The following is a 19,178-nucleotide window of genomic DNA, read 5'->3' as shown; positions in this document are numbered from 1 at the left end:
TTTCGCAGCAATGCAGGCTGCTATTCTCCCATGGAGACGATCGTAGAGATGCTGGATGTAGTCCTGTGGAACGGCTTGCCATGCCATTTCCACCTGGCGCCTCAGTTGGACCAGCGTTCGTGCTGGGCGTGCAGACCGCGTGAGACGACGCTTCATCCAGTCCCAAACATGCTCAATCGGGGACAGATCCGGAGATCTTGCTGGCCAGGGTAGTTGACTTACACCTTCTAGAGCACGTTGGGTGGCACGGGATACATGCGGACGTGCATTGTCCTGTTGGAACAGCAAGTTCCCTTGCCGGTCTAGGAATGGTAGAACGATGGGTTCGACGACGGTTTGGATGTACCGTGCACTATTCAGTGTCCCCTCGACGATCACCAGTGGTGTACGGCCAGTGTAGGACATCGCTCCCCACACCATGATGCCGGGTGTTGGCCCCGTGTGCCTCGGTCGTATGCAGTCCTGATTGTGGCGCTCACCTGCACGGCGCCAAACACGCATAAGACCATCATTGGCACCAAGGCAGAAGCGACTCTCATCGCTGAAGACGACACGTCTCCATTCGTCCCTCCATTCACGCCTGTCGCGACACCACTGGAGGCGGGCTGCACGATGTTGGGGCGTGAGCGGAAGACGGCCTAACGGTGTGCGGGACCGTAGCCCAGCTTCATGGAGACGGTTGCGAATGGTCCTCGCCGATACCCCAGGAGCAACAGTGTCCCTAATTTGCTGGGAAGTGGCGGTGCGGTCCCCTACGGCACTGCGTAGGATCCTACGGTCTTGGCGTGCATCCGTGCGTCGCTGCGGTCCGGTCCCAGGTCGACGGGCACGTGCGCCTTCCGCCGACCACTGGCGACAACATCGATGTACTGTGGAGACCTCACTCCCCACGTGTTGAGCAATTCGGCGGTACGTCCACCCGGCCTCCCGCATGCCCACTATACGCCCTCGCTCAAAGTCCGTCAACTGCACATACGGTTCACGTCCACGCTGTCGCGGCATGCTACCAGTGTTAAAGACTGCGATGGAGCTCCGTATGCCACGGCAAACTGGCTGACACTGACGGCGGCGGTGCACAAATGCTGCGCAGCTAGCGCCATTCGACGGCCAACACCGCGGTTCCTGGTGTGTCCGCTGTGCCGTGCGTGTGATCATTGCTTGTACAGCCCTCTCGCAGTGTCCGGAGCAAGTATGGTGGGTCTGACACACCGGTGTCAATGTGTTCTTTTTTCCATTTCCAGGAGTGTATGCAATGTAAGAGACGCCTAAATACCACCAGATTGATTCATCTTTCTAAGAATTATGATAAGGGAGAGTTACTAAATAATAAATTCATGTTTTCAACATATTTTTTCTATGAAGAAGAAAAGAAAAAGGAAAATTATGTACCTAACATGTGTTGTGTTATGAATCGAAAGCCTTATTTGCAATTAAAAATGAGAATTATTTTATATGTAGAGGAGGATGTTTAATTTCACATCACTAGGTTTCATCCTCTTCTCTAGCGTTTTTCTGTTCACACCAATATTGTGAGATATTGTTGCGAGCTCATTTAGGCTGAATTATCCAGAACCAACCATTAATCATTGCATTAGAAATTTTCCAGTGGGAAGAATGGTTTTGAAGAGGGTCCTGTGTGATCGCTGCAGTTGCCTTTAAATGTAAATGTCGTTCACTATCCAGATACAGCAGGTGTGTGAGAGTAAAGGCCACTGTGTCTAAGCCCCCTGCACACCATTTGCCTCGACGTAACACACCTACTGGATGCTGCGTGGTCAGACGCCACTTGCCGAGCAATATTAAGGCCAAATAACGGTTCTCTCTTTCTGTTTTACATGTAGTCGGCTCCGCTCTGGTCTTCAGGACATAGTTTCGGTCTTCATAAATTGTCACCACATTCGAGAAACAATAGAACGATTCACATTAAGCCATGAGGCCACATCAGTTTGCGACTGTTGTGCTGTCATTCTACCTATGGCCACCCATCGCAGAGGCGTATTCTCTGTGCCATCCTGCAGCGTCAGTGGTTCGTATACAGCGATTATGGATGCGGGACTATCTGACACCCTTTTTATAGGTTCCCTGATGTCTTCTTGCATGTCGCCTTCCGAACAGAAGAGGATCGTAGGGACATCTGCTGATAGTTTGTATGATTATATCATGAACAGGACACATGAGATCGAAATGGCTGTTTGCTGCTTCAATTTTGGACACAAGTGTATATACAGATACTGCAACTACTTCCTTAATTATTTTTATTAAACGCTAGTAACACCATAGATCTAATGCTGTACTGATTTATTTTGCCTTATTGTTTTGTTTAATGTTATAACGTTGAGTTTCAGTAATATTTGTTGGATTGAACCGATACCATGAGAGTGTTTACTCTTTTCTCTGTTAAAAACATTGATGTCTTTTAGAGTGTAGGAAGTGTAATATCTGCAATACGTACAATATGAGCAAATTATATGTTTTGTCTTTGTCATACAATCTCTTTGGTTATCTTTAAAATTAAATAATTTTATTTAAATAATTTTGTAGATCTGGCAATATATGCAAATGTTCTCTTTTATTTAAAATGATTGTTTGCTGTTTTGTAAACTGCCCACCTCCGCTTAGGATTCTTGGTTATTTATTAGGTAAAAGGTGTTGTGGTCCCCCTCGGGAACGGAGCTGTGTAACGCGCAAATTATGGTTAGCGCAGATAGAAAAGGTGGAATTGAGAGTCAGTCGGGGATGAGATACCAAGCTATCAACTGCTCATGTAAAAGTTGTGTATTGTGCTGGTTCCGAGAGAGGCTTTTCCTGACCCTTTCCAATGCCTCGGATGGATGGATAAAGAGCTGAAAGTATTCGGAAATTGGTATCTATCATCGCCACCTAGAAATGACAGAGTCCAGCATTTCTACCTGCTAATCCACCTACCAAAATGCACACGCCACCACATTGCGCAATCACTGTAATAAGAACAGAAGAACGATAGTAATGTACAGTGAAGGATCAGCTGATTGGATGTGTTAGTGTGCTGAAATATAAGGTAATTTATAACTGAATGTATGCACCTACCTTGATTTTTTCCTAATCACAACACCTATCAGGTTCCTCTCCGTTTGAACTATGATTGCCGAGCGCATTTATTGAAAGCATATTAAAATTAACGTGGCAATAGAGTGTGCTAAGATTAATAGTGTTTGTTGAAAGGATCTAACAAATATCTCAATTTTATGTTTCACTGCAGTAAAAGTGCAGAACTACAACTGTTGAGAGTTATATGTTCATGCTTGCTAAGTGTTTCACTAATGTAATGAAAGTGTGTTTAGATTGCTCTGCTATAGTGGTCAAGATTAAGGGCCCCCCTCCATTGAAAGTAGTTCAAAGGCACAAAGTTACTTAATTATAGAAAGTTTCACTCTTGTTATTCAAGTCCAATTCTGTACAATATTAGGTTCGTCTTGTGTATTTAAAATGCATATTAATGTTGTAACAGGATCCATAGTTTGTCTATTGTGCTCATGCCACATAACGATTAAAAGAAAGACAACTATCTATGAAAACATTAACTTCTTTATTCAAAAGTCAGTGAGAAGTCATCTGTTAGCGAATTCCATTTAATTTTCATTCTAAATAAAAAGGTATTTAGTTGAGAGAGACTTAACCTATGACCAGTTTATAATTTTGCAGTGAACTACATTTACAATTTTCTGTCAGATAGGAAAATGTTTGAAAAGTAATACTGAACTTATGCCTATTTTATGATTCTACAGTGAATATCAGTAGTAATATTATTGAGACTATTCAGTTGACCAGGCCTTGAAGGCAAAAGTATATGTCATTTTCTGTTACTATTATGCAAATAGCCATATTCTCTTATAACTGTTGGCACTTCCTCTAACGTGAACATTGAAGTTACTAAATTTCAGTCTCTTGAATAAGAATGTTACTTATTCTTATGCCTTAATAGGCTGTCGACCGTTGTTATTATCATTTGGACACTGTGTATAGGAAAATTATTGTTTCTTAATGTTTAAATATTTACGTAATTCTAGCTTTCACTTCCGATAAGCTACCTCCGTTAAGAATTTCACGGTCAACATAACAAAATTCTTCTCAGAGGGTAACACTGCTCTGTTGCTTTATACCATAATTGCTTTATTTCACCACGCGCCTCCAACTTTAAGGTTATGGTATAGCTGTAGCAGATGGTAGTGTTATACGTAGCTTTTCCGTGACAGGACAATTTGTTCTGTTGGGGCATAGTAAGTAACAAGCCAAATATGGTATTTGATTGCACAAGCTACGTATATCCAGTAGCAGTGTTATACACTCAGCTACAGAATTTTCCCTGACGATAACGCAGATTTAATCTATTTATTTATTACCAACAATATACAAGCCCAGCGCAATCTGACTGCTACATATTGACAACATGACTTCCAATAATTAACACAAAAGAATGGCTCTGAAATGCTAGCAATCTTAACAGTAATACAAATCCTACGAAATGTGAAATCAAATAGATCTGAAACTACCTCCAACACTGTTAATTGCCTAAACTCGTTTCAGTCACGAATCCAAACAATGCAAACCCCATTCTTTTTCATAACTCATTTACCTCACAGAAAATCTTCAGAATAGAAACTACAGAAATTACAGCGGGTAGCAACTACAGCCAGCTAAATAAACGGATTCTAACTTCTATAGACTCTAACTTCTAGGAAGCATATGGTTAGCGAAAGAAAGATTTTGTTGAAGAGGAAGTCACGTATATAGAAAATTTTAACTTGTTCATGTGACATCCAGTTCCAAAAATTATATAGTTGTCAGTAATTTCACTGCCCAAAGATTACCAACCAATCGTCCATCATCATACATTTCCTTGCATATTTTCTTATAAAGACATCATTTCATATCACTTTACAATGCATGTCCTACCAACACAGGGTCTACACTATATCATATTCATATACTTCCCTATCCACTCGCTAACTGCTGGTCCCTCCAACCACAGAATCCCTAGCTAAGGGCACAGAGCGCTGTCAGCTATATTAACACAGTCAAAAGCGCTGCCAACAGGCTACTTACAGTACAGAAGATTTCTAAATCTGTCACTCTTCAGTACAATGTCTAATCGGAAGATGTCGAGCCCTGGCCACTATGAAAGACTGTAAATGTTAATCATCTGACAAACAAAATGGAGTAAGTGCATGATTGTTCAAAGTTAAGGCATCCGCTGAGGAAGGAGGAAGGGATTCTTGCTTGCGTCCCACATTCTAAAGCAGGGAAAATTTATCAAAAGTCATGACAGTTTCATAGGACATGTTGACATGAAAAAAGAGTTTTACTGTGTAAGATTGAAATTCCCAGGAAAATACGAATATGTGAGAATAAGGATGTTTAATACACAGTAACTACAGAAGCAGAAGAGAACAATAAATATGAGAGACCAAGAAGGAAGTGTTCATATTAAGAAGTTTTTACGACATGGATGCAGCTTATCGACCTTACTTTTCAATGTAAACATCGGAAAGAAATAACGGAGATAAATGTATAGTTCAGAACTGGGATTAACGTTCAGGGATAAATTATGTCAATGTTTAGACAAGATTCCGATATCTGTATCTACAGCGAGAATGGACAAGATTTAAAAGACAAGATGAATGCAATGAGTAGTCTATTTATTATAGAAAACGCAGTGAAAGGAGAAAGAAGAAGAAAGTAAGGAGAATAAAAGAAATGATATTATCAGTAAACACTAAAACTGGTTACCACAAAAATGACGAAGTGAGCAAATTCTGCTATCGTGGAGGCAAAATAGATGACAGACGAAACAAGAGCAGACTAGACAAAGCGGGCATATCTGGCCATAAAAAGTCTCCTAGTATCATACATCGGCCTTAATTTGCGAAAGAAATTTCCGAGAACGTACGTTTGGAGCACAGATTTGTATGGGAATGAATCGTAGATTATGAGAAAACCGAAAAAGGTAAGAATCTAAACGTTTAACATGTTGTGCTACAGAATGGAGTTATATCGGCGAAGAAAGGAACGTATGGGGGCCACTGAGGAGCAGATGTGGGAAGGCAGGACATACACCGCCTGGCAAAAATGGCACCTAGAAGGGGAAGACGAAACAAAATGATGTTGAAAGGGTATGTGACGTTACTGTAGCAATTACAAAATCGAGTTAATTTTACGTAGAACTTGGCGGTAGGGGCTCACTTTGCCGTTGCCCCCTACGACCTGGATGCACTGATGCTAAGGTGACCCACAACTGTTATAACCATCCGGTGACCCACAACTGTTATAACCATCCGGTATCTTGGATACTGGCACTAGGACGGTGTTAACGTACGAAGCAGTCCCTCAAATATCTTGTTGGGGCAGATCTGGGGATATTGTGGCCCAGAGGAGTACTTCATTATCACGCAGACAGTCCATAGAGATACGCAACGTATGTGGACGAGGACTGGTTGAAATGGTTCAAATGGCTCTGAGCGCTATGGGACATAAGTGCTGAGGTCATCAGTCCCCTAGAACTTAAAACTACTTAAACCTAACTAACCTACGGACATCACACACATCCATGCCAGAGGCAGGATTCGAACCTGCGACCGTAGAGGTCGCGCAGTTCCAGACTGAAGCGCGTAGAACCGCTCGGCCACACTGGCCGGCGGACGAGGACTGCACTGTTGAAAGTGGTACCACCATAATTCCACTTGAGAGGTAACACATTAAGACGCAGCATGTGCGTACTGGTTTGAGACAGCGTTATCAGCAAAATTTGAAATAGGCCACATTGTGGGTTTTTGTTTGATTGTCTGGTCGAACCGTGCAATTGGGCAGCTCCAAAATTTGCTGGACACTCGGATGTACACGGGAGAATCGCCATATTCTACCAAGCACATTGTAAGCTCACCACATCTGTACCTTCCACCTGACAACAAGTGATGAACTTCATGCAGCATTCTGTGTCACCAAGCGCCATTGGTTGGAAACTGTGAGCAGGTGGACTAGGGAACCACAGTCCAATGCAATGAAAGCCATTAGCACTACAACATAAACTGGAAACCTGGAAGCATGAATGGCTGATGAATGGCGCCATATGATGATCACCAAAAAAATCTCTGTTCTAAACAGCTCTTGATAATCATCGTCAGTGAGTATGACGGCTACTTGGCGAGAACCACTTTCTCCATATGTTGTGCAAATGCACAGAGATGTTACTTTTGGCATTATGGTGTGGAGAGGCATTGGGAATGGCTTCAGGCTATGGAAGACGGTGGCTGCTGGCACTCTGACAATGTGAATGTGAATTGTGTTTGTGCGGATTTGTATGTGTTTTTCCATTTAAGAAGAAGACCATTTTCCTAAAGCTTAATTGTTGTAATAGTCACTTATCATTCTGCGTGTCTGCGAGTCAACAGCATCTCTTCGTGGTGAGTAGCATATATCCTTTTCATATTGTTATTGTTCCATCCTGTACATTGCATTATTTGTTTCATTGGCATAATGGTGTGGGGAGCCATCGAGTATGACCATTCAATCTCTCACACTGCTTCAGCTGACAAAAATAATTTTCCAAAGCGACCCACAAATTATACTTGCGACAAGAACACTAGATAAACGAAATTATAGCAACAGCGAGTTACCACCAAAACTCAATCACATCCCAGGCAGATAACATTCGTAATAGCGTCGTCATGGCAACAAGGCCTTTCAGTAAGACGCAATTAGACCACATCACGACCCATCGCAGTTTTTCAGCTCAAGAAGAACTGTGTTACAGTCATAGCACAACACAGCCCCGCCGTCCTTTCTCAATGCAAAGTCAAGTATATCACAATCAGAGCACACCCCAGTCTCTTGGTTTTTTCCTAATTCAAAAATAACTATACAAGGCACAGTTCCAACAGTCCAGGCAAAACACAACTGCAATGTGGTTCAAATGGCTCTGAGCACTATGCGACTTAACTTCCGAGGTCATCAGTCGCCTAGAACTTAGAACTAATAAATACTTACTAACCAAAGGACATCACGCACATTCATGCACGAGGCAGGATTCGAACCTACGACCATAGCGGTCGCTGGGATCCAGACTGTAGCGCCTAGAACCGCACGTCTACTCCGGCCGGCAACTGCAATGTGTTTTGATTATTCAGTCTCTGATACACACTAATCCAAGCATAGCTACAATTATGGGCATAGCAAACGGTACAAGTCATTATTATGCTCCGCTATAGAATCGTTGTAATGGAAACTTCCTTCTGAACTTCCTCTCTGATTCTCAGCTGATACATCTTCTGGACATATGGAGGGAAACACCATCTGCTGCCAGTTTACAGCTGGCTTCAACACACGTTGATCATTTGCAAGCCAAGTGACCTACTGTATCCTCTCTGTGTTTCCAAACCAATGACACTGCTGCCTGTCTACGATCAGAAGCCTTTGGCGGTGCCAACCAACTGCTAAACCCACTGCAACACGCTCAGCTGATGACTGCCAGCAAATATCTTGGCCAGCCGCTCATGTAACGTAAATAATCATGGTCGATGCGTAGTACCAGTTCCATCATCGATCTCAAGGCTTGTCCGCCGCTGTCTGACTGCTTTCGAGACTGCAGACATCAATTCCAGTTGCTGCCTGCTGCCCATGCTCAAGTTGATGACAAAGGCAGCAAATCCGTGGGGTAAACAACACCCACCAGCACGCCCAGCACGGCCCAATACTGAACGCAAGGTCTCGCTTCGCAGTGTTCCTGCTGCCACGTCGTTGCACAAGACGCACAACCGCTGTGCCGCACTGCCAAAACAGGGCTCGATGTGGCTCTCCTCCCCATAAATACGTCGACACTAAGGCCGTCACTCGGGGACGAGCTGGGAAGGCGGGAATACAAACCAGCTGTGAAATTTCAGTTTCACGGAACAGCACTTGATACAGTATTATACCGCTGATGGTTAATTTACGTCTCGTGCATTTTGAGCTGACACTGTCATGTATGAAATGTAGCTCATACCATGATGGTATTTCTCTTTTCTCTTTTCACTAGCAGTACGATGCAGTGAGCCGTGCACGGCTCGCGTTTATCCTATTTATTGATTGTCACCTTCTATTACGGTACTGCAGGCTTGTTTTCTTAATCAATTTGCTGGCGTCACTAACTTCCTGCCTTACTTGCCTGTGAGCGGCACCAGCAGCGCGTACGGTAAGTGCACTGTCGTACCATCTCTGGAGCGACCGATAGCATTTACGGGTCGTCGTGTGTCTGGCAGTCAGTTGGAGACGGACCAGCACTGCAGTTGGGACGCAGCAGCAGTGAAGTCGGCTCGGGGGACGGAACGCCGGTGAGGCGCCGACAGCCAGTGCTCGCCGAACGCTGGCGACACACATAAACTGTCCGACGAAGGCAGATTGGAGTGGTACGTTCGTTGGTTGGTCGTTCGGTTGGTCGTCTCATCGGCCGACGTGTATTTGGTCCTTTCACCGTTTCCGGGCCTGGGAATTGGTCTGTTGGCCTGGAGCAGCGAGGAAATCTCAGCGGCACGTAGATTGCTCGAGGCCGCTGGCGGCGTCCACGCGCGGTCAGAGTGTGTGGTGCTGTTCCCACTGCTACAAGGTCCGTGGCACACCGATCCTGGACACGAAAGTTGAGTTTTGACTTAATCTACCAGCAAGTCACGACCGTTCACATTGTGTCGTTTGGATTTCGTTCTCGGCTGATGGGATATTCCCGCGTGCAACAACGTGTGTTTTCAAGTTCACAAATTTTACCCACCATCCTATGGAGTTTAACTGTACTTGGTTATTTTGGTTTGAAGTGCACCAGCGGAATCTTCTGCCTTAGGGCCGTTAACGTTCCGGTTACCTGCCCTGGCCGTTGACGTAAATTCAATGTATTTTTCTCATCGTGTTGTCGCTGTCCAACACGGTGTTTAGTTTGACAGGTCAATTTAGAAATGGTTGTGGGTAACAATACCTTCTACGTTGTTCCATTGAACTTCCTGTTGTGTGCTGGTCGGGTGGATCGGAAGTTATCTTGTCGGTGGGTCCGTTGACTGTCTGTCGGTTGGGTTATCGTCGGATCGAGAATGGTTGGGCCGACTGTCTGTCTCACCTAAGCGAACGTTAGTGTTTGAATACCAGGCTGACCCTCGGAAACTTCTGAGCGTAGTTGGGTGTACTGCCTTTTCTCATTTGTTGTAGTTTGTATTTGTATGGCGTCTAGCCGTTTTTAAATTAAGGTTGTTTTCCCTTAAGGTGTAGCCTAATTTAAAGACCTTTTTTAAGGAAAGGCACTTGGCCTATTTTAAAAATTAAATTTTGTTTGAGTCTTAAGTGATGGGCCTTCAACCGATGTTAGGCTAAGGTTGTTTTGCTCTTAATGTCAGATTGTTTGGACCTTCAGCCTAATTTAAAGAACAGTTTTAATGTAAGGCCCTTGGCCTTTGAAAAATTTCGTTTTGTTTGAGTTTTGATGGGCCTTCAGCCGATGTTAGATTAAAGTTGGTTTTCTCTTAAGGTCAGATTTTTTAAGCCTTCAGCCCAATTAAAGAACTCCTTTAAGGCCTTTTAAAAATTTATTTCGGTTTGAGTCTTAAGTGATGGGTCTTCAGCCGATTTTTAAATTAAAGTTGTTTTGCTATTAAGGTGTCAGATTGTTTGGGCCTTCAACCTAATTGAAAGAACTGTTTTAAGATAAGGCCTTGTGCCTTTTAAATTTTTGATTTTGGTTTGAGTCTTAAGTTATTAGTCTTCAGTCGATTTTAAATTAAAGTGGTCTTGCTCTTAAGGCTTGTGACTGTATGGCGCATTCAGCAGGTAATTAAGCTCCAAAAATTATTGCTGTGTCTTTTTTAAAATTTCTTGGTTCTTGTAATGATTTGTCAAATAAATAAAGTTGTATGTTTGAGTGTAACTGACAGCGGCTTATTTGGGCCCCTTTCCACAATTTAAACTGCCTCTCCTGTCCTGCGGGTTTAGCAGGGCGTCTCATGTAGTGCCAGAGCAATACATCGAACACGATGGTCTTTCCTCTCGGTAGTGCGAAGTGGCGGTCCGCAGCCTGGTCTTTTGCGATCATACATTCTCGGACTAACAGTGCCGACGGTGCCAACTGGCTACATTCCTGCAGAATGTTTCTGCAGAGTCGCTGAAGATAGATCCACTATCTCGTAGTCCTATTAGACAACCTCGTTCAGAGTCAGTGAAGTGTTGAGCATGGGTTCTTTGTCACCTTGAAGGCATTCCTCTAACATTAACTTACCACGTACAATCTCAAAAATAACGATCACTACCGTTACAGTCTGTATTTAAAGCGACCTCATAATGACGCTACCAGCTCCTCTCGCATATGACTGTCGCGAAATCTGATTAGAAAATAGTTCAAATGGCTATGAGCACTATGAGACTTAACATCTGAGGTCAACAGTCCCTTAGAACTTAGAACTACTTAAACCTAACTAACCTATGGACATCACACACATCCGTGCCCGAGGCAGGATTCGAACCTCCGACCGTAGCGGTCGCACGGTTCCAGACTGAAGCGCCTAGAACGGCTCGGCCACAGGCCGGCTAGAAATCATCTTTACGATGCAGGAATATTACTAAAAACTTCCATTTATGTCACACAATGCCTTCTTTGGGTCTTAAGTTTTTTTTCTTCAATGTATTTTGAACAGATCTTTAGGATGAGAACTAAATATTTTGTCTGCTATTGTGATGGCCCTTTTCAATAGTTTCAAAACCATGTTCACATGTTACCTATTTTACCTATATAAAGAAAAGTGCTAGCAATAACCGACCAGTTGCAGTACAAGAGGGAAGTGCACATTATCGTGTCTCGCCTTTGTGCCGGCGAATGTCGACGGTGTGTTTTTTCTTTTTATTCTTCTCCCTTTCACTGCCCACTCCTGTAGACAGCTGTCAAGGTAAACACGGAAACTTTGCAGAGCAAACACGGAAGCCGCGGTCGACTCTAATAACAGCTGCTCGTGTCCGGAGACATTACAACCGGACGCAGACTGCGTCGTCGACGTCCCGTAAATGTGTTAAACGCACTGGGGATCCGTGGAGTGTGTACACACAGCGTTGGCTTGCGACCAAGGCGACATTCTGGCAAAGTGCTGTGAAAACCGCACCTTGCTGGCTTATCTCTAGCGTCGGGACCGATTTTGCTAGTGTAACATGAAAGTCTGTCGGAAAGGCTGGACATCTTGGATCTCAAGTTACTCGTCTGAACCTTTTCTACTAATTGTCTCTACCATTACTTATACTTTGTCAGTGTCAGTGTCAGTGTCGTCGTAACCGCCGTCCGTATCACGTCTGCTGTGCAGCGAGCTACGTTAATTTAAGTATTAACTGTAGTTTTCTTGCTTGTCACTTCTTCTTCCGTGTATTGTTGCTTTTAGGAAGCTTTAACTGTCGAGTGCTACTAACAGTGTTCCATAGATTTCGTGTTTGTTTTGAATACAGTCAGAGAGAGTCCCTTTAGTCAGCTATAGTGCCAGTAGTGTCAGTGTCGTCGTAACTGACATCTGCTGTGCAGCGAGCTACGCTAATTCAGGTATTAACTGTATTTTTCTTACTTGTCACTTCTCCTTCCGTGTGTTTTTACTTTTAGGAGGCTTAAATTTTCGAGTGCTAGTAATAGTGTTCCACACATTTCGTGTTTGTTTTGAATACAGTCAGAGAGACTTCCTTCAGTCAGCCATAGAGCCAGTAGTGCTAGTGTTTGTTTTGACTACAGTCCAGAGACAGGTTGTACTATTTTCATTGTTTTCTACAAGAAGTCTCTAGTAACAACAGTTTAGTCAACTATCAGCCGCCTTTAGTGATCTAGCTGTCTAGTTAAAAGTTGATTAACTCTCTACAGTAAATTGATTTCTTAGGATGGATAGGATGTGTGACTGCTGTGTACGGACGCAGGAGGAGTTGGCCACTGTTCGCGAACAGCTGAACGTGCTGATGGCCGCGGTCAGCCGTCTTCAGGCTGCTGCCTCGGAGTGTAGCGGCAGTGGGGAGTCTGGTGCGTCTCATGGTACATGCCAGGTGTTACATTCTTCACCCACTGTCACTGCTGTCGAGACATCTTCGCGGGTACCGGGCGCGGTTGGGCCACCCTCACCCCAAGGGGAGTGGTGGGTTCAGCGGCGTTCGCGGCGCACGAGGCGGAGGGTCAATGTGGAGGCTGGTCGTGTGGCATCGCCCGCTCTGCCTGTGAGTGGACATGTGGCTGCTCCTTCAGCAAGGTCCGAGCAGGCACACGGGGGGAGAGGTTTATTAGTTATTGGGAGCTCCACCGTTAGGCGGGTGATGGAACCCCTTAGGGAAATAGCGGAAAAGTCAGGGAAGAAGGCCAGGGTTCACTCTGTCTGCTTGCCAGGGGGTCTCATCCGAGATGTGGAGGAGGCCCTGCCGGCGGCGACAGAGAGCACTGGGTGCACCCGACTGCTAATTTTTGCTCATGTCGGCACCAATGACTCCTGCCGTCTGGGTTCAGAGGTCATCCTCAGTTCATACAGGCGGTTGGCAGAGTTGGTGAAGGCGGAAAGCCTCACTCACGGGTTGGAATCTGAACTAACTATTTGTAGTATCGTTCCCAGAACAGATCGCGGTCCTCTGGTTTGGAGCCGAGTGGAAGGCTTAAACCAGAAACTCAGACGACTCTGCTAATTTCACGACCTCCGCTATTGGGTGGGGAAATGTATGGTCCCCCCGAGGTCAGGCGTGCACTATACGCAAGAAGCGGCTACAAGGGTAGCGGAGTACGTGTGGAGTGCACATGTGGGTTTTTTAAGGTTAGAGAATTCCTTCCCTAGCCCCGACAAGACGCCTCCAGAGACGGGGCAAGGTAGGAGAAGGCAAAATGCAACATGGAATAACAATATTCATGTGCTAAGAGTAAACTGCAGGAGCGTCTATAGAAAGGTCCCATAACCGCTCTCATTTATAAACGGTCACAATGCCCACATAGTACTAGGGACAGAAAGTTGGCTGAAACCAGATGTAAACAGTAATGAAATTCTGAACTCAGATTGGAATGTATACCGCAGAGACAGGCGGGACAGTGAAGGGGGAGGCGTGTTTATAGCAATAAGATGTGCAATAGTATCGAAGGAAATTGACGGAGATCCGAAATGTGAAATAATTTGGGTGAAGGTCACGGTTAAAGCAGGCTCAGATATGCTAACTGGATGTCTCTATAGGCCCCCTGGCTCAGCAGCTGTTGTGGTTGAGCACCTGAAGGATAATTTGGAAAATATTTCGAGTAGATTTCCCGACCATGTTATAGTTCTGGGTGGAGATTTTATTTTGCCGGATGTAGACTGGGAGACTCAAACGTTCATAACGGGTGGCAGGGACAAAGAATCCAGTGAAATTTTTTTAAGTGCTTTATCTGAAAACTACCTTGAGCAGTTAAAAAGAGAACCAACTCGTGGCGATAACATATTAGTTTTTCTGGTGACAAACAGACTAGAACTATTTGAAACAGTTAATGCAGAACAGGGAATCAGCGATCATAAAGCGGTTAGTGCATCGATGAATTCACCTGTAAATAAAAGTATTAAGAAAGGTAGGAAGATTTTTCTGTTTAGCAAAAGGGACAAAAAGCAGATTTCAGAGAACCTGACGGCTCAACACAAAAGTTTTGTCTCAAGTACAGATAGTGTTGAGGATCAGTGGACAAAGTTCAAAACCATCGTACAATATGCGTTAGATGAGTATGTGCCAAGCAAGATCGTAAGAGATGAAACAGAGCCCCCGTGGTACAACAACCGAGTTAGAAAACTGCTGCGCAAGCAAAGGGAACTTCACAGCAAACATAAACATAGCCAAAGCCTTGCACACAAACAAAAATTACGCGAAGCGAAATGCAGTGTGAGGAGGGCTATGCGAGAGGCGTTCAATGAATTCGAAAGTAAAGTTCTGTGTACTGGCTTGACAGAATATCCTAAGAAATTTTGGTCTTATGTCAAAGCGGTAGGTGGATCAAAACAAATGGTCCAGACACTTTGTGACCAAAATGGTACTGAAACAGAGGATGACAGACTAAAGGCCGAAATACGAAATGTCTTTTTTCAAAGCTGTTTCACAGAGGAAGACTGCACTGTACTTCCTTCTCTAGATTGTCGCACAGATGACAGTATGATAGATATTGAAATAGACGACATAGGGAGGGAGAAACAATTAAAATCGCTCAAAAGAGGAAAGGCCGCTGGACCTGATGGGATACCATTTCGATTTTACACAGAGTACGCAAAGGAACTTGCCCCCCTTCTTGCAGCGGTGTACCATAAGTCTCTAGAACAGCGTAGCATTCCAAAGGATTTAAAAAAAGGCATAGGTCATCCCCGTTTTCAAGAGGGGACGTCGAACAGATGTGCAGAACTATAGACCTATATCTCTAACGTCGATCAGTTCTAGAATTTTGGAACACGTATTATGTTCGAGTATAATGACTTTTCTGGAGACTAGAAATCTACTCTGTAGGAATCAGCATGGGTTCCGATAAAGACGGTCGTGTGAAACCCAGCTCGCGCTATTCGTCCACGAGACTCAGAGGGCCATAGACACGGCTTCCCAGGTAGATGCCGTGTTTCTTGACTTCCGCAAGGCGTTCGTTACAGTTGCCACCAGTCGTTTAATGAGCAAAGTAAGAGCATATGGACTATCAGACCAATTGTGATTGGATTAAAGAGTTCAAAAAAAATTGAATGCAGAATGTCATAGTCAATGGAGAGAAGTCTTCTGAAGTAAGAGTGATTTCAGGTGTGCCGCAGGGGAGTGTCGTAGGACCGTTGCTATTCACAATATACATAAATGACCTTGTGGATGACATCGGAAGTTCACTGATGCTTTTTGCGGATGATGCTGTGGTATATCGAGAGGTAGTAACAATTGAAAATTGTACTGAAATGCAGGAGGATCTGCAGCGAATTGACGCATGGTGCAGGGAATGGCAACTGAATCTCAATGTAGACAAGTGTAATGTGCTGCGAATACATAGAAAGATAGATCTCCTATCATTTACCTACAATATAGCAGGTCAGCAACTGGAAGCAGTGAATTCCATAAATTATCTGGGAGGACGCATTAGGAGTGATTTAAAATGGAATGATGATATAAAGTTGATCGTCGGTGAAGCAGATGCCAGACTGAGATTCATTGGAAGAATCCTAAGGAAAGGCAATCCGAAAACGAAGGAATTAGGTTACAGTACGCTTGTTCGCCCTCTGCTTGAATAGTGCTCATCAGTGTGGGATCCGTACCAGATAGGGTTGATAGAAGAGATAGAGAAGATCCAACGGAGAGCAGCGCGCTTCGTTACAGGATTATTTAGTAATCGCGAAAGCGTTACGGAAATGATAGATAAGTGGAAGACTCTGCAGGAAAGACGCTCGGTAGCTCGGTACGGGCTTTTGCTGAAGCTTCGAGAACATACCTTCACCGAGGAGTCAAGCAGTATATATCTCCCTCCTACGTATACCTCGCGAGGGGGCCATGAGGATAAAATCAGAGAGATTAGAGCCCACACAGAGGTATACCGATAATACTTCTTTCCACGAACAACACGAGACAGCAACAGAAGGAAGAACCGATAGAGATACTCAAGGTACCCTCCGCCACACACCGTAAGGTGGCTTGAGGAGTATGGATGTAGATGTAGATGTAGACTGTTAACTTGAATTTCATGCATGCGCCAAACTACAAACACCTCAGGGAAAACGCTTAATTTTTCGTCATACGTTCGCGAGAGATTGTCGTGTCCTCTACTACAATATACACGAGCAAGACTGCGTGACATTACAACATAGAACTAGAACACAGCACTGCTATATTTGTTTTTTCACGAATATGATCAGTCCCACTAGTGTGTAAACAAAACCAAACAATAGAAACACGATTGATATAAAAGAGCCTTCGGCTCCGAAAGCTCATATCGATGATGTTTTGTCCTATAGTTCGCACGCTGACACTTGATGATGACCCAGCATTGAAATCTGCAGCAATTTGCACAAGTATTGCACTTCCGTCACAATGAACGATTCTCTTCAGTCGTCGTTGGTCCCATTCTTGCACGAGACACGAAAAATATGAGTGACTTTATATTATACACTCAAGAGCCAAAGAAACTGGTACACAAGCCTAATATCGTGTAGGGCCCACGCGATCCCGCAGAAGCGCCGCAACATGACGTGGCATGAACTCGACTAATGTCTGAAGCAGATCAAGACGGAACTAACGCGATGAAACCTGCAGGACTGTCCATAAACCCGTGAGAGTACGAAAGGTTGGAAATCTCTTTTGAACAGCACGTTGCAAGGCATCCCAGATATCCTCGGTAATGCTAATGTCTGGAGAGTTTGGTGGCGAGTGGAAGTGTTTAAGCTAAGAAGAGTGTCCCTGGAGCTGCTCTGTAGCAATTATGTACATGTTGGGTGCCGCATTGTCCTGCTGAAATTGGCCAAGTCCGTCGAAATGCTCAATGGGCATGAATGGATGCACGTGGTCAGACGGGATGTTTACGTTCGTGTCACCTGTCAGGGTCGTATCTAGTCGTATCATGGACCTTCCCCCAGCTTGAACAGTCCCCTGCTGACATGCAGGTTCCATCGTTTCGTGAGGATTTCTTCATACCCAAACACTTCCACCAGCTCCATTCAATTTCAAATGAGGCTCGTCCGACCAAGCAACTTGTTTCCAGACATCAACAATCCAATGACGTTGTTGACGAGTCCAAGCTAGGTTTAAAGCTTTGTGTCGTGCAGAACATCAAGGGTACGCGAGTGCATCTTCGGCTCCGGAAGCTCAAATCGATGAAGAGTCGTTGAATGGCCCAGAATTGAAATCTGCAACAATTTGCGGAACTGTTGCACTTCTGTCACGTTGAACGGTTCTCTTCAGTCTCCTAGCAGGATCTTTTTCCAGCCGTAGCGATGTCGGAGATTTGATGTTTTTGCCGATTCCCGATATTCACGGAACACTCGTGAAATGGTCGCACGGGAAAATCCCCACTTTATCGCTCGGTGATGCTGTGTCCCATCACTCGTGTGCCGACTATAACACCACGTTGAAACTCACTTAAATCTTGATATCCTGCCAGTCTACCAGCAGTTACAGGTCTAACAACTGCGCCAGACGCTTGTTTTATACGGCGTTGCCGACCGCAGCGCCGTATTCTGCCTGTTTACATATATCTGTATTGGAATATGCATGCCTATACCAGTTTCTTTGGCGCTTCAGTGTGTGATGTCGAGACAAATGTGTTAGTGGTTTAAACGAAATTTTACTACACATACATCTACATGACTACTCAGCAATTCACACATAGGTGCCTGGTACGTTTAGAACATTTCTATACCAGTCCACATTGTAACAGTAGGTGGTAAAAATAAAATTCAGTACAAGCTCTGAGTGGTCTTCCTTTATCACAATGGTCTCCATTTGTATTCTGTCATTAATAAAATATTTTCGCATTCAGAGAAGAGACCTGGTGAATGAAGTTTCATTTAAAGATCTCACTGCAACGAAAAACTCTACTTGTTCACTTGTTTTATTTATTGCCACTCCCCCCCCCCCCCTCCCAACTCTGTTATCATCTCCCATGTTTCCCGATAATACACAAACCAGCTGCCCTTCATTGAACTTTTTCGATGCGATCTGTTAATCCTCCTTGGTAAGAATCCACACGCCGCACACCAGTACTATAGCAGAGGACGGACAAGCGTAAGGTAGGCAGTCTCTCGTTAACAGACCTGTTGCCTCTTCTGGGTAATACCGCTAAAACGTAGTCGTCGGTTTGCCTTCCCCAAAACCCTATCTATATGATCGTTCCAACTTACGTTGTTTGTAATTGTAATTCGTAGATATTTAGTTAAGACGTCGGTTTTTAATTAGTATGATTTGTCGTGTAACCGAAATTCAGCGGACCCATTTTAGTACTCATGTGGACAACCTCACAGTTATCCTTATTTAGAGTCAATTGCAACTTTTCACACCGAATAGCTAAGGCGTCTAACGTAAGTAGTTTTGCTTTGGATTTGATCTTCTGATGACTTTACTAGGCAAAATATGGCAGCATAATCTGCAAAACGTTCCAAAATAGTTGCTTAGTTTACCTCTTAAATATAGATTACGAACAGCAGAGGGCCTATAACACTTCGTTGTGTGCAACGCCCTGG

This window comes from Schistocerca piceifrons, chromosome 6 (assembly GCF_021461385.2).
Source record: "Schistocerca piceifrons isolate TAMUIC-IGC-003096 chromosome 6, iqSchPice1.1, whole genome shotgun sequence".
NCBI lineage: Eukaryota > Metazoa > Arthropoda > Insecta > Orthoptera > Acrididae > Schistocerca > Schistocerca piceifrons.
The sequence above is the reverse complement of the archived record's forward strand: the minus strand, read 5'-3'. Positions refer to the sequence as shown.